The 22532-nt window shown below is 43.8% G+C and overlaps 1 protein-coding gene across 1 annotated transcript in view; it reads left to right on the forward strand.

Annotated features, from left to right (window-relative positions):
• LOC137421113 (heparan sulfate glucosamine 3-O-sulfotransferase 1) overlaps window positions 1-22532 on the forward strand; it is a 461391-nt gene that overhangs the window by 78877 nt on the left and 359982 nt on the right. The gene's annotated exons all lie outside the window — the stretch shown is intronic.

Below are 22532 nucleotides of genomic sequence, written 5' to 3' on the forward strand. Positions count from 1 at the left end.
CTTCTTCTCCGGTAGCACGAGGCAGAACTGGAATAGTGACAACTTTTTATTGGCCCCATAAAGTATCCTCCTACCTTCCTTTGTTTCAGGCGACTTGTTACGGAAAGCACAACCTACAGGGCACGTAGAAGATAAGACGCGTGAGGAATCGGAGCCTATTTCATACTCAGCGTTTGACTCTGCCAGCTCTGCCAAGAGCAGGCTCTGATGCTTGGCCAGATAATGAGCGCCCCCAAGAAAATTGCTTTCGCGCAGACAGAAAGGTGATTCCAGCCGCTGGCCTTCCCCGTACCATCCCCGGGACAGATTTTCTTTGAACTGACAGAAGGACACTTAAGGATATCAGGATACCACTTGGTTCAAGCATACATTATACAGTACTAACAGAAGTATCCGGCGTTGCCGGGCGGAGGGGGTGGGAGGGGAAGGGGAGGGAAGGGGGGGGAGAGGTGATAGGGGAGGGGAGAGGGAGGGGGGAGGGCGAGAGGGGGTTGAAGGGGAAGGGAGGGGGGAAGGGGAGGGGATTGGGAAGGGGATGGGAGGGTGAGAGGGGGAGGGGAAGGGGGTAGGGGGTTTTATGGGGGTTGGGGGAGTAGGAGGGAGGGGGTGTAGAGGGGAGGGGGAAAGGGGGAAGGGGGGAGACAGGAGAGGAAGGGGGTTCATATATATGCTGGTGGGTGAATGTGGCTCATGTTTCTGAGCTAAGTGTGGTGCTGATCAGGAAGAAGAAGAAGAAGCCGTCTAGCAACTTCGTACACTTCCACAATTGTTGGAATTGTTTGATTTATTTGTGTTCAAATGTATGGTGATTGTTTTGTATTTATTTATGCGAATGTGTACTTGTATATAACTGTCATTAATTTAAAAAGGCTTCGGCACTATCGAGCAATTATGTTTTTTAAACTCCAAAAAAACATTCTTTTTTTTTTAAATTTTTTGTTTTTGCCTAAAACACTCCCAGGCACTCACTGATGAATGTCTGAAAGTTTGACGAAGATCCGTTCAGCCATCTCTGAGAAAAATGGCGACACACAGACAGACAGACAGACAGACAGACACACACAGAGACAGACATCTCTCTTATATAGTAGAAGATACGTGCATTTGGTAATTCATCAAAATGTTTCTTCAGTTCACCAAGGCTTTGATACGATAGATCTTAAGTGTTGTTGGACTTGCTGGAATAAAATAATATTTCATTTTTGGCAGTTTGGTTATTTAAGCACCCTACTTCCCCATTGGCATTTGGGAGAAACTTAGTTCAAGATAAAATAAATGAGACTGCAGCAATGTTTCCATTCCTTCCATTACTTCAAATGTCATGCCTATTCGGCCTATGTTGAATCCATCTTTATCAACACTTGGAAATAGGCGATTCATTTCACCTGCATCATTACAGGGCCCTGTCAATGCAAAACGTCTCTAAGGAAAAAGGTAATTTTGTACAGTTTCAGAAGAAGTCTTCGCATAGTGTATGTGTCGTACAATTGATAAACTCAAGAACCTTTCAAAAGGTGTACATCTACCTCATCAGTCGTAAACACAGTTAACCTTTTTTTTGACAGCTCAATAATGGATAAGAACGTTCACTTCGAAATGACAAATTGATATCAGATCGGTGAATTCCTGCCGTTATTGCCGTCGTCACCGAAGGTGGACGGAGGTTATGTTTTCACTCCTGTTTGTCTGCGTTTGTACGCATGATGTCTCCAAAGTTATGCATGTATTCTGACGGGACTTCGTGGACAGGTTCAGTGTGTGACAAGGACAAAGGCCCAGTTACATAAAACTCCCTTAACTTACACTGTAATTCCTTAGCTAAGGATTTCCTTAAGTTCTGTTGCATAAACAACACTTAGGAAATCCTCAGCTAAGGATTTCCTTAAATTTGAGGAAATCCTTCGGTAAGGAATTGCAGCATACCTCAAGGGAAATGTTTCCTTGAGGTTAAGGGAGTTTGTTTTTAACTGGGCCATCTTTCCTTAACCTGTAAAGTGAGACGAGGCACTTTCGTGCTCGATACGTGCATAAAAAATAGTTTAAACTGACATCAACCCAAATAATGAATCATGACCTTTCTTACAATGTTTCATATGAAAGCTTGCTTCTAATTGGTGGAGAAAAGCTGATGACGGGGGTTAAGGCCTCACTTAACTTTTAGGAAAAACTTAAGGATATTTACCTCCGCCACCAAAGATGGATGGAAGTTATGTTTGTGTATGCAACCATCCTCAACTTAAGGATGTCCTTAAGGGAAAAGTTGAGGAAATACTTAAGTAAATCCTCAAATCTGTCCTCAAGGATGGTTTATGCAACCGGCCCAAATTGATTCGATTTTGGTAAGAATCCGGAACTGGATACAGGAATCTTTGAAGTGATTCGTCTTCCCCATTGAGAGAATGATATGTAGCATGATATCTCAAAAGGTTGTTGAAGGATTCGGACAAAACTTAGTGGTAGATGAGTTGGGTATGTGACAATAACAAGGTGATTAGATTCCGTTCAAGTCAGGATGCAGATCCGGCCTACAGGTAGGATAGAAAACGCAAACTGTTCAACTTGGCGGAGGTATGCGCTCTACCGACTGCCGCTCTAGTTGTTTTACTGTGGTGTTTAGGACCACAAGTCCAACACTATCGAAATGATAGTGCACTGACACACATGGACACTTCCGAAGCAGTGTGCTGGTGCTCTACTGTTGGACCCAAAAAATATTTGTCTGGAGTGGATTTTTCCAGAGGCTGGAAGGTGTGGAGATGAAGAGCATATCACTAGGATTTCTTGTCTTTCAGGGGACAGACGCCTACCGAAATTAAATAATCGATTACCATTCATAACCTGTTTGATGTTAAATCAATAAGTCTTGCTCATGATGCCGACATCCAGGTTAAAACATCATAAACTGTTGATTTATCTCTTGTCTCCTTATGTCCTTTTCAGTATGTAGTATCTTTTCAAAGGAGCCATTCACATAGTCTGTGTATGCAGAGGGGGAAAAGGATGGAGGGCTTCTCAAGTTTTTGATTACTGGAATTTGTGGATGATCCTAAAATAAAACTCGATGAATCGTGCTCAGTCACTTATGAGGAGAAATGTCCCACTTGGCAATGCTGTCCTCCATGAAGAGCCAAAACCGTTCAATACACCTGCTATGATTTATCATGTCAAAAAATTGGATAAATGTGGGAAGAATAACACATGGCAGGTGATCGTGCTCAGATGAGGCACACGTATATGGAGGACCAACAAACATGTATGAGGCAAGTGTATTTTTTATACAAGGTCTAAGCTTGCGGGAGAGGTAGGACAGATCAGGACAGATCAGGACACAATATAGGAAAGGTAACACAGATCAGGACACAATATCGGAAAGGTAACAACAGGAGAAAGGGGAAACGCCAACAGCAGGGTGGAGGGAGAAAGTAGACGGACAACCATGGGATACAGGTAACAATGAGGGTGAGGAAGGGGTGGACAATATGGATACAAAAGCAAAATTTGGGGAGAGTTGGAGGTGGTTTAATGAGTGTAGAGAAGATCACGGCTTTGGATGGAGGATGACCTGAGATGGTGGTGAACAGCTGCCTTGAAGACCAGGAGGGAAGAATGAGATTGAAGAGATTGTGGAAGCTGGTTCCACTGTCTGGAAAGAGTAAGAAGACCACTCATTTTGCATTTTCAGATACATATTGCTGCCCAAGCAATTTCTTGGCACAATCCTGGATTGGTTTCCACTCCAATGCAGGATGCTCCGGGTAAGCGGGTACTCATATTGAAGGCTTCGGAAGGATGACAGGCTTAGTCAACCCAGCTGGTGGTAATTCAATGGCTGACAGGGGCTTGAACGCAGGACCCTGAGATCTCATGCCAGCCATATTAACCGTTTTTTTGTTTGTTTGTTTTTTGTATACTGAATCGAGGCTCGTGAAAGAGCTAACATTTACTTCACAAACAAATCAACCAGAAAAAACAAAATATATAAAAAGAGGGAGCGGAAGACAAGATGGGGAGAGAAGGGGAAGCACACAAACACAACATTTGAGAGCAGGGAGATGTGTGGGAGGGAGAGGGCTTGGGGGGAGGAGGCGTGGGAAGGAGGGGGGGGGGGTGGGAGAAGTATAAAACACAAGGACACCAAGGACTTCCAGGACAGAAGTTGGTATTTCAAAAAAGTGGATCTGGGGTGAAATTAGCGGGGGTAGAAAAGATCAAGGTTTTGGATGGGGGAAGATAAGAGATGGTGGTGAACAGCTGTTTTAAAGACCTGGAGGGTGGAGTGGGATTGAAGAGAGTGAGGGAGTTTGTTCCAGAGGCGGGAGAAAAGAGGAATGAAGGAGTGAAGGTGAGCAGAGAGTCTTGATTTTGGCAGTTTGACCATAAGAGTGACGATGTGCAGGCAGATCTCGTGCGACCTGCAGGAATATTTGCAGGACAGAGCCCAGAGAGAGCTGGGGGGGCAAGGCCAGAGAGGAGTCGGTAGAAGACGGAAAGACCACCAACCTGCCTGCGGTGAGTGAGTGAGAGGCCCTTGGAGTTAGCTTCATCGCGGGAGATTCCAATGATTCTGAATGCTTTGGTTTCAACAGCCAAAGGTTTGTTGGATGTTTGGCCAACTCCAGGCTTCTAGCTGGTGGGAAAAGACAGGAATAAATGAATAAGTGGAGGTTCGGCAAAGGGTAACCACGCCAAGCAATTCCCTATGATGTATCATCTACATGCCTTTAAGAATTAATTTTTGCGAAATGTACTGTTTCTCTTTAATGGTAGAATATTTGCAACATAAATATAGTAATAACAAAAACATAATAAATGTGCAATGCCCTTGGAAACATGGAACATTGGAATGCAGTTGATTGGGTCAGAACTCAAACTAAAGCCGCAAGAACCTTTTTTATTTCATGAGATTAAAGCATTACAGTAGCATGTATCCTATTTTCTTCCCAAAATGGAATATTCACCCAGCCCACAAAACTACATGATAATTCAAATAAGGGAGACGACCATTCCGCTGGTAATGTATGCGCCATACTCCCACATTCCAATCCAATGTCCCATTATAAAGCAGGTGAGATAACATAACATACACAAATTAAACAACAATTGTTGATCACACAAGGGGGACTTTAGCAGAAGTAATTTAGCAGAGCAAGGTGTTCCCCACAATCTTATTTACACCTATATTGACCCAAACTAATTCGGCCATCTTGTTTGCAGTTAACAGTATTTCTTCTTCTCCCCTCTCTCTCCCTTTTTTCCTATTCGTTCATTCCCTTGCTTATTGTGTTCAACTGTTGCTCCACTTCCTGTACGCTTCAATGACCCTCAATTATGTGAAGAAAAAAGAGTTAATAGAACACCATATCCCACGCAGTCTTGAGAAACAAGGACATAAGCGGGGTCAGCGAGTGGCAAATTTGATTGGTCGTGGTGACGTAAAATACCTAATATTTTGTCCAAATAATGCTAAATGGAAGGGTTTTGAAAGTGACAAAAGGCAATTTATGTTGTACGATGTTCAAGTGTATAATTCAATTTAAATAAAAGATCTTAAAGGTTGTATAAATTTTTTTGGGAGTTTACCACCGTTGATGCAGCGTCTTTTACACCACCACCTTATTTAACACGTTTTTGTGTACTATGTTGAGGCTCGTGTAAAAGCTAACACATATAACATATAATAAGAGGCGTGTGAAACAAGAGGGGGAGAGAGGGAAACACAACAACAGTAGCGAACAGGGACATCGGGAGATCTGTGGAAGGGAGATGGCTGGGTCGGGGTACCCGGGATAAACAAGATGGACACTACAAGGACTTCAAGGAAAGGAAACGGAATTTGAAAAAAGTGTATCTGGGGTGTATTAACGGGAGTAGAAAAGATCAAGGTTTTGGATGGAGGAAGATAAGAGATGGTGGTGAAGAGCAGTTTTAAAGACCTGGAGGGAGGAGTGGGATTGAAGAGAGTGAGGGAGTTTGTTCCAGAGGCGGAGGAAAAGAGGAATGAAAGAGTGAAGGTGAGCAGAGAGTCTTGATTTTGGCAATTTCACCATAAGAGGGTTGCTGGCAGATCTTGTGCGACCTGTAGGAATATTTGGGGGACAGAGCACAGAGAGAGCTGGGGGGGGGGGGGGCAAGGCCGGAGAGGAGTCGGTAGAAGACAGAAAGACCACCAACCTGCTTGTAGTGAGAGAGTCTTCAGAATCAGCTTCATCGCGAATACCAATGAGTCTAAAAGCCTTGGTTTCCACAGTGTGAAGCCGAGCTAGGTGTGCGGCAGGAGGACCAGGCCAGAGGTGAGAGCAGTTTTCCATCAAGCTGCGGATGAATACTTTGTATGTGGTGAGGACCTCAGTAGTGAAATTACATTCGTTTTTCGTTCCTGTTGTTTGTGTCTCTTATGACATCCTTTAAAAAACAGTAAGTTTCCTGTTTGGAATGATTTCCAATCTTGTTTGACTACCAGGTAGGCAAACAGAGTAAAATATTTATCTCATTTCTCTCTTCAAATGCGAAAGTACTGCTAAACCGCAGGTAAACCGCAGGTTTGTGTTCCGATTCCTGTTCAATATATAACATATTTTAAGCAAGTTGTTCCTCGATCACAAACGTTTTTTGTGAGAACTTATTATCTGGTTTGGAGAAAAAACTGTTGTTTTAATTAATTTGTCAAAATATAAGATGAAATACATGGGGTGATGCAAAATTATTCCAATTAAACAGCAGTGCAAAGTTTTCATGAAAAAAGTAAAAGTAAGAACCACAATAAGATGAATGTTTCATCTGCAACTATCAAATTCATCTTTTATTGAGCATTTGAACCCCGGCCTAGTCAAAGCAAAGACTTGATAAATAGTACGAGCGATCGATGTTCAGCATTTAAAAAGATAGAGCACGATTAAACAATGCTGGTAAGCTAATGGCAAACCACCCAGTATATGCCACCCTTGCCAAGAAACTCCCTCGGCAACACCAATGCTCTGTAAAGGGTACAAAGGTAAAGGGCACATTGTTTTTACCTTTCTCTGCCGATGAATAGGATATTTGTATATATGGCACTCCTGGAAATTTTTATTTTGCAGGAATGGAATAAAACATCACATGGACTACTTCATTTGTATCTATTTCTACTGCAGAACACTACCAGGTTCAGTAGGGTGGAGTGGTTGGCAGGATGGCCTCGAGGTACACACACTTACCTTTTAAACTGTCTAACCTGGGAATGAATCCCGACCCAGCTATATTCTGTCATCCGGGTGTTTCGCAGGCATGGTGAATCATCAATGAGTGTGATGTCCTTTGGATGGATGTTAAACTGGACTTCCTGTCTGCTGGCTGTAGTTCACCGATGTTAAACTGGACTTCCTGTCTGCTGGCTGCAGTTCACCGATGTTAAACTGGACTTCCTGTCTGCAGAATGCAGTTCACTGATGTTAAACTGATGTCCCATCTGTCTTCTGTAGTTGACCAATGTTAAACTGGAAGTCCAATCAGTCTTCTGTAGTTCACCGATGTTAAAGTGGACGTCCCATCTGTTTTCTGCAGTTGACCAATGTTAAACTGGATGTCGCATCTGTCTTCTGTAGTTCACCGATGTTAAACTGGATGTCCCATCTGTTTTCTGCAGTTAGCCAATGTTAAACTGGACGTCCAATCTGTCTTCGGTGGTTGACTGATGTTAAACTGCATGTCCCATTTGTCTTCTGTAGTTGACTGATTTTAAACTGCATGTCCCATTTGTCTTCTGTAGTTAACCGATGTTAAACTGGACATCCAATCTGTCTTCTGTAGTTCAGCAATGTCAAAGTGGACGACCAATCTGTCTTCCGTAGTTCACCTATGTTAAACTGGACGTCCCATCTGTCTTCTGTAGTTGACCGATGTTAAACTGGACGATGCATCTGTCTTCTGTAATTGACTGATGTTAAACTGCATGTCCCATCTGTCTTCTGTAGTTGACCGATGTTAAACTGGATGTCGCATCTGTCTTCTGTAGTTGACCAATTTTAAACTGGACGTCCCATCTGCCTTCTGTTGTTGACCGATGTTAAACTGTACTTTCCCTCTGCCGGCTGTGGTTGACCGATGTTAAACTGGACATCCCATCTGTCTTCTCTAGTTGACCGATGTTAAACTGGACGTCCCATCTGTCTTCTGCAGTTGACCGATGTTAAACTGGATGTCCCATCTGTCTTCTGTAGTTGACCGATGTTAAACTGGACGTCACATCTGTCTTCTGCAGTTGACCAATGTTAAACTGGATGTTGCATCTGTCTTCTGTAGTTGACTGATGTTAAACTGCATGTCCCATTTGTCTTCTGTAGTTTACTGATTTTAAAGTGGACATCCCATCTGTCTTCTGTAGTTGACCGATGTTAAACTGGATGTCGCATCTGTCTTCTGTAGTTGACCAATTTTAAACTGGACGTCCCATCTGCCTTCTGTTGTTGACCGATGTTAAACTGTACTTTCCCTCTGCCGGCTGTGGTTGACCGATGTTAAACTGGACATCCCATCTGTCTTCTGTAGTTGACCGATGTTAAACTGGACGTCCCATCTGTCTTCTGCAGTTGACCGATGTTAAACTGGATGTCCCATCTGTCTTCTGTAGTTGACCGATGTTAAACTGGACGTCACATCTGTCTTCTGCAGTTGACCAATGTTAAACTGGATGTTGCATCTGTCTTCTGTAGTTGACTGATGTTAAACTGCATGTCCCATTTGTCTTCTGTAGTTGGCCGATGTTAAACTGGACGTCCAATCTGTCTTCTGTAGTTGACCGATGTTAAACTGGACGTCTAATCTGTCTTCTGTAGTTGACCAATGTTAAACTGGATGTTGCATCTGTCTTCTGTAGTTGACTGATGTTAAACTGGATGTCGCATCTGTCTTCTGCAGTTGACTGATGTTAAACTGGATGTCGCATCTGTCTTCTGTAGTTGACCGATGTTAAACTGGACGTCCCATCTGTCTTCTGTAGTTGACCGATGTTAAACTGGATGTCGCATCTGTCTTCTGTAGTTGATCAATGTTAAACTGGACGTCCCATCTGTCGGCTGTATTTGACCGATGTTAAACTGGACGTCCAATCTGTCTTGTGCAGTTGATCAATGTTAAACTGGACGTCCCATCTGTCTTCTGTAGTTGACCAATGTTAAACTGGATGTCGCATCTGTCTTCTGTATTTGACCAATGTTAAACTGGACGTCCAATCTGTCTTGTGCAGTTGATCAATGTTAAACTGGACGTCCCATCTGTCTTCTGTAGTTGACCAATGTTAAACTGGATGTCGCATCTGTCTTCTGTATTTGACCAATGTTAAACTGGACGTCCCATCTGTCTTCTGCAGTTGATCAATGTTAAACTGGACGTCGCATCTGTCTTCTGTAGTTGACCAATGTTAAACTGGACCTCCCATCTGTCTTCTGTAGTTGACCGATGTTAAACTGGACGTCCCATCTGTCTTCTGTAGTTGACTGATGTTAAACTGGACGTCCCATCTGTCTTCTGTAGTTGATCAATGTTAAACTGGACGTCCCATCTGTCGGCTGTATTTGACCAATGTTAAACTGGACGTCCCATCTGTCTTCTGTAGTTGACCGATGTTAAACTGGACGTCCCATCTGTCGGCTGTATTTGACCAATGTTAAACTGGACGTCCCATCTGTTTTCTGTTGTTGATCAATGTTAAACTGGACGTCGCATCTGTCTTCTGCAGTTGACTGATGTTAAACTGGACGTCCCATCTGTCTTCTGTAGTTGATCAATGTTAAACTGGACGTCCCATCTGTCGGCTGTATTTGACCAATGTTAAACTGGACGTCCCATCTGTCTTCTGTAGTTGACCGATGTTAAACTGGACGTCCCATCTGTCGGCTGTATGTTATCAATGTTGCTGTATGTTGATCAATGTTAAACTGGACGTCGCATCTGTCTTCTGTAGTTGACTGATTTTAAACTGGACGTCGCATTTGTCTTCTGTAGTTGACTGATGTTAAACTGGACGTCCCATCTGTCTTCTGTGGTTGATCAATGTTAAACTGGACATCGCATCTGTCGGCTGTAGTTGATCAATGTTAAACTGGACGTCGCATCTGTCTTCTGTAGTTGACCGAAGTTAAACTGGACGTTCCATCTGTCTTCTGTAGTTGACCAATGTTAAACTGGATGTCGCATCTGTCTTCTGTAGTTGACCAATGTTAAACTGGACCTCCCATCTGTCTTCTGTAGTTGACCGATGTTAAACTGGACGTCCCATCTGTCTTCTGTAGTTCACTGATGTTAAACTGGACGTCCCATCTGTCTTCTGTAGTTGATCAATGTTAAACTGGACGTCCCATCTGTCGGCTGTATTTGACCAATGTTAAACTGGACATCCCATCTGTTTTCTGTTGTTGATCAATGTTAAACTGGACATCCCATCTGTTTTCTGTTGTTGATCAATGTTAAACTGGACGTCGCATCCGTCTTCTGTAGTTGATCAATGTTAAACTGGACGTCCCATCTGTCTTCTGTAGTTGATCAATGTTAAACTGGACGTCGCATCTGTCGGCTGTAGTTGATCAATGTTAACCTGGACGTCGCATCTGTCTTCTGTAGTTGATCAATGTTAAACTGGACATCGCATCTGTCGGCTGTAGTTGATCAATGTTAAACTGGACGTCCCATCTGTCGGCTGTAGTTGATCAATGTTAAACTGGACGTCGCATCTGTCGGCTGTATTTGACCGATGTTAAACTGTTGGTGGACGTTAGACATCCGACGGTGTCCTGTGCAAGAGTAGGTGAGCTGTCGGATGAACAAGTTCCACATTCCAGCCCTGGAATCATTTTGGCGTCGTTGGCTACCCGGGTGTATTGCTTGATTGTAAAATAACTTCGTTTTCTTTCCTATTTCATTGGCCCTTTAAGATTTTAACCATAACATACCTGTATGCTCTTGATATTTGAAATATACTTTACCTCAAGGTACACACTGCGATCCAACAATGAAATTCCAGCATAGTGTCCATGGACAAAATTAATGCTACTCAAAAGCCCGGTGTACCTTTTGGTGTGGGCAGTTCATATTGGTGTGATTTTCACAGGTGAAGTTTTCTTGGAAGTCTTTCAAGCTGAATCTCCTTCCTACACCTTTAATTTTGCCGTATCCCATTTTTAGTATGGGGTTGGCAACTTGTTGAGCATAGAAGCCTAAGTCTAGCACATTCGTTGCCATAAATCTAGCACAAATTTGCGAGCCAGGACTGACATTCAAATTGACCTAGCTTAGGCGGGAATTTGGATATCTGGCCAGGCTGCCAGTGATACCTGGCTGAACCTTCATTAAACCACACCTTTTTATCTCTCATGCTTCCCATTAATCAATACTAGCAGATAGGTTCCTAGCAAAACATTCCATCCAATGGATGGCACATTTCTCAAAACTAAGATGAACGTTCTTCTAGCAACGATTGAAAAATGCTTAGGAAACTCACGTGGCAAAGTCCCACATCCCACGTGGCAAGACAAGAGAAAAGTCCCACGTGGCAAGGAGAAAAGTCCCACGTTGCAAGGAGAAAAATCCCACGTGGCAAAGAGAAAAGTCCCACGTGGCAAAGAGAAAAGTCCCGCGTGGCAAAGAGAAAAGTCCCACTTTGCAAGGAGAAAAATCCCACGTGGCAAATAGAAAAGTCCCATGTAGCAAAGAGAAAAGTCCCACGTGGCAAAGAGAAAAGTCCCCCGTGGTAAAGAGAAAAGTCCCACGTGGCAAAGAGAAAGGTCCCACGTGGCAAAGAGAAAAGTCCCATGTGGCAAAGAGAAAAGTCCCACGTGGCAAAGAGAAAAGTCCCACATGGTAAAAAGAAAAGTCCCACGTGGCAAAGAGAAAATTCCCACTTGGCAAAGAGAAAAGTCCCACGTGGCAAAGAGAAAAGTCACACGTGGCAAAGAGAAAAGTCCCACGTGGCAAAGAGAAAAGTCCCACGTGGCAAAGAGAAAAGTCCCACGTGGCAAAGAGAAAAGTCCCACGTGGCAAAGAGAAAATTCCCACGTGGCAAAGAGAAAAGTCTCACGTGGCAAAGAGAAAAGTCAAAGGTAAAATAAAAAATGGGATTTCTATTGTGATTTTTATTATTGCCAAGCCTCAGGATTTTTTCAAGATATCAGATGGAAACCTACACAGCTTATTTGTACACATGTATAGCATAAGTGTATAAAATCTGGTCGGAATTAGTCAAAGATCAAGGTCAGTGCCATCCAAATCATGTGAAACATCTATTATGCGACAATTAGAAAATTTATCAACCAAATTTGTGATGCACAACATTCCATGATGTATGAAACACTTGATAGGTCAAATTTCCCAAATTACCAAATTGTTGTTTCCATGGCAACTATTGTTTATTTGGAATTAGCAAGTATTGTGCTATGCACGACATGTACATATATTTTTAATCACGAACAATAGTTCTTCTTCTGAGAGGACATGTCACTGACCACATCATCAATTTATGGTGAATGCCTGTTTCCATCAATACACGCTCCAAAAAATTGCTCATTTGACGTGAGACACCTACATACCTGTCGGAAACAGGTACCCTTCTAGTTCTACATTATTATCACAACAAATGGTTACTGTCCACATCACCAAGATGATTGTGCATCTATCATTCATTGCTGAGAGTTTCAAAGGCCTTCATCATTCCACAATTTTGGAAAACTACATTCCCTATGTAAAGTTAGCTACAGCACTTTTCACACAACAAAGTGAAGCTGCGCCAAATGTTGAGTCCCCACTGTTAACAGCAGGAGATAAACGCTAACAATGATGAGGGGAGATTAAACGACAGAAACAATATGCTGGTAAGTGAGGGATAAAACTAACAGAAATTATCTCCTGCAGTGCAAGCAATGGCGCTCAGTGCACCACAACACCGTTCACCTTTTCGGTGAGAAGAGGGAACCAGTGAGAAATATTTATTTGCTATGAATGAAAGTGGAAGTACCTTTCCACAATCCTTTTTTTGTTTGGCTGGTGGATCAAGGGCATGAAATCTGTTTTTATTATTTATTTCCTGAACAGGCCGCAAAGCTGATGACAGTGACACATATACTGTGTTAGTAAAAGAGAGATTGACAGAATCTGGAATTTGTCTGGGGTACTGTTCTTCACAAACGACACCATGGGACCTTTACCATCCACCAACTAATCCTGGCAGGACTGGACTCCCAGTTTAATGTCCACCCAAGTGACGAGTCGGAATAATACCCAGGCAAGGTATCTGAGAGGTGGCTGGGTGTACCTGTAGGACATTCTACCAGCCTAGTAAAAGTGGCATTATTATGGCTCTTCAATTATCTTAGAATTCCACCATCAAAATCAGTTTCTCTCTTGGTTGCAATAATTAAACCAGATCACCGATATCCTTGACTGATGGCGTCCTCAGACTTGCTTTCTTCTTTCAATAATCAATACCATTCAATGCTACGACGTAGCCCTGACAGAGTGAATTATTGTACAGTTGCCATGTGAGATTCAAAAAAGCCCTCAATAGTAATCTGATGAAGGTCAATGATGGCCACATAGTAGAAGAGGCCACCTGTTGATGACGAAGGATTGCCATCTTCCCCATTGTGCCAGAGTGCGAGTGTTATATGTATCGAGGGTAGAGATGGAACGTTATGACGAAGGGCCACAGTGTTTTTTCACATTCGTTCTCACTTGGACGTGACACCTTTTTTCTTTTTCTTTTTTTTTTTGTATACAAGATCGAGGCTCGGGTAAGAGCTAACATTAATGCCAAAAAAACAAACGGACAAATAAGACGAAATAGAGGGAGTGGGAGACAAGATGGGGAGAGAGGGGGAAGCACACAAGTACAACATTTGAGAGCAGGGACATCGGGAGATCTGTGGGAGGGAGAGGGCTTGGGGGGAGGAGGGTGGGATGGGAGAGGTAAAAAAACACATGGACACTGTGAGGACTTCCAGGAAAGAAGTCGGTATTTCAGAAAAGTGGATCTGGGGTGAATTAACAGGGGTAGAAAAGATCAAGGTTTTGGATGGGGGAAGATCAGAGATGACCTCGGAAGAATGACAAGCTGAGTCAACCCCCCTGGCGTTAATTCAGCAATCGACCGGGATTCAAACCCAGGATCCCAAGGATCCCAACCCAGCACCCTAACAGCTAAGCAAACACCAGGCTAAAAGTCCCACGTGGCAAAGAGAAAAGTCCCACATGGAAAAGAGAAAAGTCTCACGTGGCAAAGAGAAAAGTCTCACGTGGCAAAGAGAAAAGTCCCACGTGGCAAAGAGAAAAGTCCCACGTGGCAAAGAGAAAAGTCCCACGTGGCAAACAGAAAAGTCCCACGTGGCAAAGAGAAAAGTCCCACGTGGCAAAGAGAAAAGTCCCACGTGGCAAAGAGAAAAGTCCCACGCGGCAAAGAGAAAAGTCCCACGTGGCAAAGAGAAAAGTCCCACGCGGCAAAGAGAAAAGTCCCACGTGGCAAAGAGAAAAGTCCCACATGGCAAAGAGAAAAGTCCCACGCGGCAAAGAGAAAAGTCCCACGCGGCAAAGAGAAAAGTCCCACGCGGCAAAGAGAAAAGTCCCACATGGCAAAGAGAAAAGTCCCACGTGGCAAAGAGAAATGTCCCACATGGCAAAGAGAAAAGTCCCATGTGGCAAAGAGAAAAGTCACACGTGGCAAAGAGAAAAGTCCCACGTGGCAAAGAGAAAAGTCCCACGTGGCAAAGAGAAAGGTCCCACGTGGCAAAGAGAAAAGTCCCACGTGGCAAAGAGAAATGTCCCACATGGCAAAGAGAAAAGTCCCACGTGGCAAAGAGAAAAGTCCCATGTGGCAAAGAGAAAAGTCCCACGTGGCAAAGAGAAAAGTCCCACGTGGCAAAGAGAAAAGTCCCACGTGGCAAAGAGAAAGTCCCACGTGGCAAAGAATTGGTGGTGAACACCTCAACCGACAAAACACAGCGAACTCTCAAAAAAGCCACCAAACTAGTAGGCCAACATTTGATGAAAACACTTTCCTTTGTTCTTCTGGAGAACATGCACATACTTCTGGTATGACATACTTCAGGGTATTATGATGCAATTGTAACTGCATTTCATCTGAGACAGGCAATAGACGTGCTCCTTAGAGGCTCACAATCTTTGGACTTCTCTGCTGCATCCCATATTCCCATAATCCTCAATATTCTGAGATTTCCTTGCAGACATCTCACAAAGGATGTACAGGATGCCTGCAAATAGGTCAAACATTTTACGGACATTGGGAAAGTTGTTCTTGGATGCGACGTCAGGAAATCTCTATTGTCGTGAAAATGGTAAGGCGGGTTCATAACATTCGGCTTTCAACTTGCGTGATTATTTTCCTTTTTTCATCCAACGAGGAAGGTCCAGTAACCTCAGGACATGGTTCCAATACAAACAAATTTGTTCCTTTGTGTCTCTGCTTCAAGAGCAGGACAGAACGCATTGCCCATCCATACGTGACCATGGCATTACATTTTCGGCGGAAATTTCAACTTTCCAACAATGGCCGGTCTGTCCGGAATGCAAGGCATTTCAGGTTGAGTTGAGAGTGTGAAATAAATCAGACAAATGCACTTAAAGTAACATCCTCAACATTCCCACGTACATTTTGGCAGAATGCAAATGAGGAAAATATGTTCATTCAGCCAGCTACTTGGTAAGCTCCGTGCGGAGTGGCCTGAGAAAAGAGCTATGCAGAGGCGAGGTAACCATTTATCCCAGTACAATGTGATTCCTGGAGAGGACATTGGTTTTCATCGGATGCCGAGCGTGAAAGCGAATTTCAGGCTTGAATGCTCTGTTAGCATTCCCGCACCACCACCAACTTCCCATCTACCATGGAGCCAAAGCTGCTCACATCCATAAGCCAAAGCTCTATTGCTGTACTGGGCAATGCCTGCTGTCTACTGAACTCCCTTAACACTTGCTCAGGGAACTTCCTTTCTCTGTAAGAGAGATAAACATTTCCTGGACGCGTGACTGCCCAATGCAATGGTCAACATCTTGTGAAAAAAATACTCCATCTGGCCCCTGCAGACCTCAAAGAGGCTCAGAAAAAAACAAAACTTGTGGAAGATTTCCAATCTATCAGTTTTAACGTTCTCTGAAATGAAACCATTCAAAAAGTGGTGTAACCATTCACTGAGCTTTCAAAGACTGTGCATGAAAGAAATAGGTCAGCCTGCCCTAACCTACTGCGCCCCGACAAGTTATGCTACCCGCAGCCATGTGCCGCATATTAAGAAGAAGAAGAAGAAAAAAGAAAGAGGTCAGCCTGCCCTAACCTACTGCACCCCCAGGAAGTTATGCTACCCACAGCCATGTGCCACATACTAAAGAAGAAGAAGTAGAAAAAAGAAATAGGTCAGACTGCCCTAACCTACTGCGCCCCCAGCAAGTTATGCTACCCGCAGCCATGTGCCGCATATTAAGAAGAAGAAGTAGAAAAAAGAAAGAGGTAAGCCTGCCCTAACCTACTGCGCCCCCAGCAAGTTATGCTACCCAGAGCCATGTGCCGCATACTAAAGATGAAGAAGTAGAAAAAAGAAATAGGTCAGACTGCCCTAACCTACTGCGCCCCCAGCAAGTTATGCTACCCGCAGCCATGTGCTGCATACTAAAGAGGAAGAAGTAGAAAAAAGAAAGAGGTCAGCCTGCCCTAACCTACTGCACCCCCAGCAAGTTATGCTACCCACAGCCATGTGCCACATACTAAAGAAGAAGAAGTAGAAAAAAGAAATAGGTCAGACTGCCCTAACCTACTGCGCCCCCAGCAAGTTATGCTACCCGCAGCCATGTGCCGCATATTAAGAAGAAGAAGTAGAAAAAAGAAATAGGTCAGACTGCCCTAACCTACTGCGCCCCCAGCAAGTTATGCTACCCAGAGCCATGTGCCGCATACAAAAGAAGAAGAAGTAGAAAAAAGAAATAGGTCAGACTGCCCTAACCTACTGCGCCCCCAGCAAGTTATGCTACCCGCAGCCATGTGCTGCATACTAAAGAAGAAGAAGAAGTAGAAAAAAGAAAGAGGTCAGCCTGCCCTAACCTACTGTGCCCCCAGCAAGTTATGCTACCCACAGCCATGTGCCGCATACTAAAGAAGAAGAAGTAGACAAAGAAATAGGTCAGACTGCCCTAACCTACTGTGCCCCCAGCAAGTTATGCGACCCGCAGCTATGTGCCGCATACTAAAAAAGAAGAAGTAGAAAAAAGAAATAGGTCAGACTGCCCTAACCAACTGCGCCCCCAGCATGCTATGCTACCCGCAGCCATGTGCCGCATACTAAAGAAGAAGAAGTAGAAAAAAGAAATAGGTCAGACTGCCCTAACCTACTGCGCCCCCAGCAAGTTATGCTACCCGCAGCCATGTGCTGCATACTAAAGAAGAAGAGGTAGAAAAAAGAAATAGGTCAGACTGCCCTAACGAACTGCGCCCCCAGCATGCTATGCTACCCGCAGCCATGTGCCGCACACTAAAGAAGAAGAAGAAGAAGAAGAAGCAGAAAGAAAGACGTCAGCCTGCCCTAACCTACTTCGCCCCCAGCAAGTTATGCTACCCACAGCCACGTGCCACATACTAAAGCTGAAGAAGAAGAAGAAGAAAGAAATACGTCAGCCTGCTCCAACCCACTGCACCACTGCGCCCCGAGCAAATTATGTTTCCCGCAGCCATGTGCCACATTCTAAAGAAGAAGAAAGAAATAGGTCAGCCTGCCCTAACCTACTGCGCCCCCAGCAAGTTATGCTACCCACAACATTAATCACACAAAAAGTCAAACCGACACAGAAAACACAAAATAAGGGGAGCGGTAGACAAGATGGGGCGAGAGGGGGAAGGACATAAACACAACATTTGAGAGCAAGGACATCGAGAGATCTGTGAGAGGGAGAGGGCTTGGGGGGAGGTAGGAGAGGTATAAAACACATGGACACTGCAAGGACTTCCAGGAAAGAAGTTGGAATTTCAAAAAAAGTGGATCTGGTGTGAATTAGCGGGGGTAGAGAAGATCAAGGTTTTGGATGGGGGATGGTGGTGAACAGCTGTTTTAAAGACCTGGAGGGCGGAGTGGGATTGAAGGGAGTGGGGGAGTTTGTTCCAGAAACGGGAGAAAAGAGGAATGAAGGCGTGAAGGTGAATAGAGAGCCTAGATTTTGGCAGTTTAACCATAAGAGGGTTGCTGGCAGATCTTCTGCGACCTGTAGGAATATTTGGGGGACAGAGCACAGAGAGAGATGGGGGAGCAAGGCCGGAGAGGAGTCGGTAGAAGACAGAAAGACCACCAACCTGCCTGCGGTGAGTGAATAAAAGGCCCTCGGAGTTAGCTTCATCGCGGGAGATTCCAATGATTCTGAAAGCTTTGCTTTCAACAGCGTGAAGCCGAGCTACGTATATATAATATAATATTATATATATATATATATATATATATATATATATATATATATATATATATATATATATATATATATATACAGACTTGGCATTTAATATGGAATATTTTTTTTGTGGGGGTGAACTTACTTTTCAAGATGACTTAGAACCAAAAGTTCATTGGAATTATGTTGAAATTATTCTAGATTTTGTTAATGTGACATTTAAAAGAAACAAAAACCACATTTGACATTTCGAAGCAAATAAATTGATCCTTGAAAGTGATGGAAACTGATATCAAACTCAATTCATGGACGGTACTGTGTTAAACCTCTGTGCGTTTTCCAGAAGTATCTCTTAATTTTGCACATTAGCCAAAAAAAATTTCAACAAAAGCTAAATTATGACTGGGATTACGGACCGTAAAATTACAGTTCAGTACTTCGTGTAACCCCCACGAGCATTCAGGAGAGCACGTACATGTCGAGGCATGCTGTTCACGAGATTTGCCAAGGTTTGGACAGGAATTGCTTGCCATGCAGTGACAATAGTCTGCTGCAATTCACGCAGAGAGGTCGGCTGCTGGTCCAAGTTGTCGATTTGACGCATTAATTCTGCCCACAAGTTCTCTATCGGATTCATATCCGGGGACATGGCAGGCCACTCCATATGCTCTTCACCACGGTCAGCAAGAAAGTGTTGGATCATGCGAGCATGATGAGGCCGTGCATTGTCATCTTGGAAGACAAAGTTTCCTCGAAAGGCTTGCCGAGCAAATGGAAGCAATGTTTCTTCCAGAATGGCCCTGTACTTGAACTGGTTCAGGTTTCCATTCTGAACAACCAGGTCAGTTTTGCCCCCTGCATGAAAAGCAGCCCAAACGGTCACCCCATCACCTCCAGTTTGGACTCTTGGCACTATACAATCTTTGTTGTAGGCTTCATGCACTTGTCTGCGCACTCGGACGCGGCCATCTTGACGATAGACCAGAAATCTAGACTCGTCACTGAAGATCACGTGATTCCAGTGTCCTGGCTGCCATTGACGGTGCTCTCTGGCCCACTGCAATCGGCGCTGGCGGTGTTGTCTGGTCAGGCGTGGCTTTCTCAGGGGACGCCTGGCACGATAGCCTGCTTGAACCATTCGTTGGTTGACTAGCCTTCTGGATACAGGCACATTTGTCAGTTGCTGCCACTCAGCCCTAAGCCGATTAGCTGACTTGGTACGACCATTGCGGACTAACCGGTGCAGTTGGCGATCATCCCTCCTTGTGGTTCTGCGGGGACGTCCTGGCCTCGCTATTGGAGTAGGGACACCCCTCTGAGCATTTCGTTTCAGGATCTTTGACACCTGACCTTGAGTGATGCCATACTGCCGAGAAATAGCACGCTGTTTCATGCCGTAATTTCGTAAAGCCACCACTCCATGACAAACAGCATTGTCGAGTTGACGGCCCATCTCCAGAAGAAGCGGCAATAACTTTTGGAGACGTGCAGCAGTTGTTTTCCATTAATACAGAACGCAACAACCCTTGTATACCCGACTGTGAAGCCAATCATCAAATGCACCTGTCCGTACATTTTGCCGCGCCACCTGTGATATAATCCTGTTGTTGACTTCTTGCTGCGACAGACAATCAGTGACATGGTTCTTTTAACAAATAAATCACCAAAGTGTAAAAGAAACTCACCAGATTGATATACTGAGTTAAGAAAGTAAACCCAAGTCAAGAAAAAAAAAATATTCCATATTAAATGCCAAGTCTGTATATATATATATATATATATATATATATATATATACATATATATATATATAGTCACGTGAAAAAATAAGTACACCCCATGTAAAGTTTTGACTTTTTCAACATATTTCAACATACAGCTATTTAATCTTCATTTCAACAATATTGAGAGATAAAGGTGATATAATATAACAAATATCATATCATAACATAAATATCATAACAAATATCATAACAAATATCAATTGGTATTCCCAGAGGAGATCTTTGTGACAAGGTTGCGGCCTGACATTGCCATTTGGTCAGGAGCAACAAGACAGGTCATCTTAGGGGAATTGTCGGGACCTTGGGAAGAGAACATGGAGGAGGTGCACGAGAGGAAGAGAGGAAAGTACAGTGAGCTGGAGGCAGAGTGCCGGGAGAAGGGTTGGCGAGTTTCGTGTCAGCCATTTGAGGTGGGGTGCAGAGGGTATATTGGCAATTCCTTTTCTGCATTTCTTGCTCGGCTGGGAGTGTGTGGGACAGAAAGAAGGAGGATGTGTGACAAGGTGGCCCAGGTTGCCTTGAAAGGCTCATTTTGGATATGGAGGAAGTTTATGGAGGCACGTCGAACGGTGTAGGTTGGTTGTGTGTGTTTTTTAAAATTATTATTATTATTATTTTTGTTACTATTATTATTTCTTATTTTGTTTATATGAGTGAGTGGGTGAGGGTGTGTGTTTTTGCATGAATGAATTTTTGCATGAGTGTGTGTTTTTATATGTTGAGTCGTGTATGTAGTAAGGGTAGGCGGTTGGTTGGTTGGTGTTGTGTGTGTGTGTGTGTGTATGTGTGTGTATGTGTGTCTATGGGTGTGTATGTGTGTGTATGAATGATCTGGTGTGTTTTGTTGGTGAGTGGTGAAGGGTATAAAGGTGGGTGTTTGAGTGTTTCACCATGTTTGTTTGGTGCTGTGGATTCTGGATGCGGGGATGTTATTGTTGTTGTTGTTGTAGTAGTCTGCGTTCGCACTGGCTGGGGTTGGGGGTATGTACGCATCCAGATGTAGTTGCTGCATGTGGATGTGTATGTGCCCCTGCTGGCCCACCTTAGCTGACCATATCGATGTTGAAGGGCCGAAACGGGATGATGCTGAGGACCTCGACTGAGGACCCGGTCAGTGCGGCACACTTGTGACCAGGTGTGTTTTGAACTTTATATATATATATATGTCAGAAACCACCTTTTCTGATCGAAGTAGAGTTCCACCAACAGGCTTGAGAATGACGAGACCTTTATTAAAATAACACTTTATACGGATCCGGAGGAGACAGACATCTACAGCAAGCTACAGCAAGAACATGCCAAGTCAAGCCTTCCTGAAAACACATTGATTCTCATTCATTTATATATGAATACGATTATCAGAAAATCTCCGAGAGAACAAAGCGACTGGCGAGAGTCCCTCCCCGTCATTCCTAGCCCCCACCGTTATCCGCTCTGTCATTCGGGGGAGTGCAGCACGCACCTTATCATTCGGACCAGATGTGATTTCAAAACTCCGACGAGGCAGAAAATATAACTCATTAAAGGGAGGGTGCATTCTTGGCTTCGACAAACCCATAAAGTATATGGGTTTGTTCAAAATGAGTAATTCAGAGCATGTTTATACAGAGTCAAGCGTCGCTGTGATTAATACAAAATATATATGGTTCACGATAGGTTTTATGTCTGCAACCTAAACATTCTGCTAGTGTTACGCAAAATCACGCGCATGTGAGCGTTCTCCTGCCCGCGGCTCGAGGCGCCGTCTGAGAATCATGATAGGGATTTTACGACCGGCCTTATCTAGCCTCGAAAGTGCACACGTATACAATTTGTCCAACACGACTGAAGCGAGCCTTTCCTCATTTTAAATGAAAGCGAAGCAAAAACCTCATTGTAACTCAGGCGTCACTGTCATTAAACAAAACAGTTAATGTTTTTGGCAATTTATCAAAGGATTTATGTCTACGATTCAAGCAGCCTACCTAAGGTTCGAATACATTTTATTAACTCATGAAATAACATTATAGAACAGCATTTTATAACATAGCTTACGTGGTAATACGTCAGTCAACCGGCATTTATAATTGAGCATTAAGCAGTAACAAATCTGAGACCTGACATTCCTTCCTCTTGTCTCGTCGAGACAAAGTATCTCAAGAGACAACGTGCCACATCGGGCTTTATTGAAAGACCATCGTGTAATGCGGGTATCTCCCAAGGGCATACCGTGCGCCCATAGCGCCTCGCCCGTGCATTTGGGGAACGTGTCGTGTGGTGCGTGCTTGGAGCCTGAGGGCTCAAAACATGAAAGTTCATTAACGTTTCGGATCCACAACGAAGACGTCTGGTCCAGATGAGGTTCTGCTCCGC

Source organism: Myxine glutinosa, chromosome 2 (assembly GCF_964187855.1).
Source record: "Myxine glutinosa chromosome 2, kmMyxGlut1.1, whole genome shotgun sequence".
Taxonomy (NCBI): Eukaryota; Metazoa; Chordata; class Myxini; order Myxiniformes; family Myxinidae; genus Myxine; species Myxine glutinosa.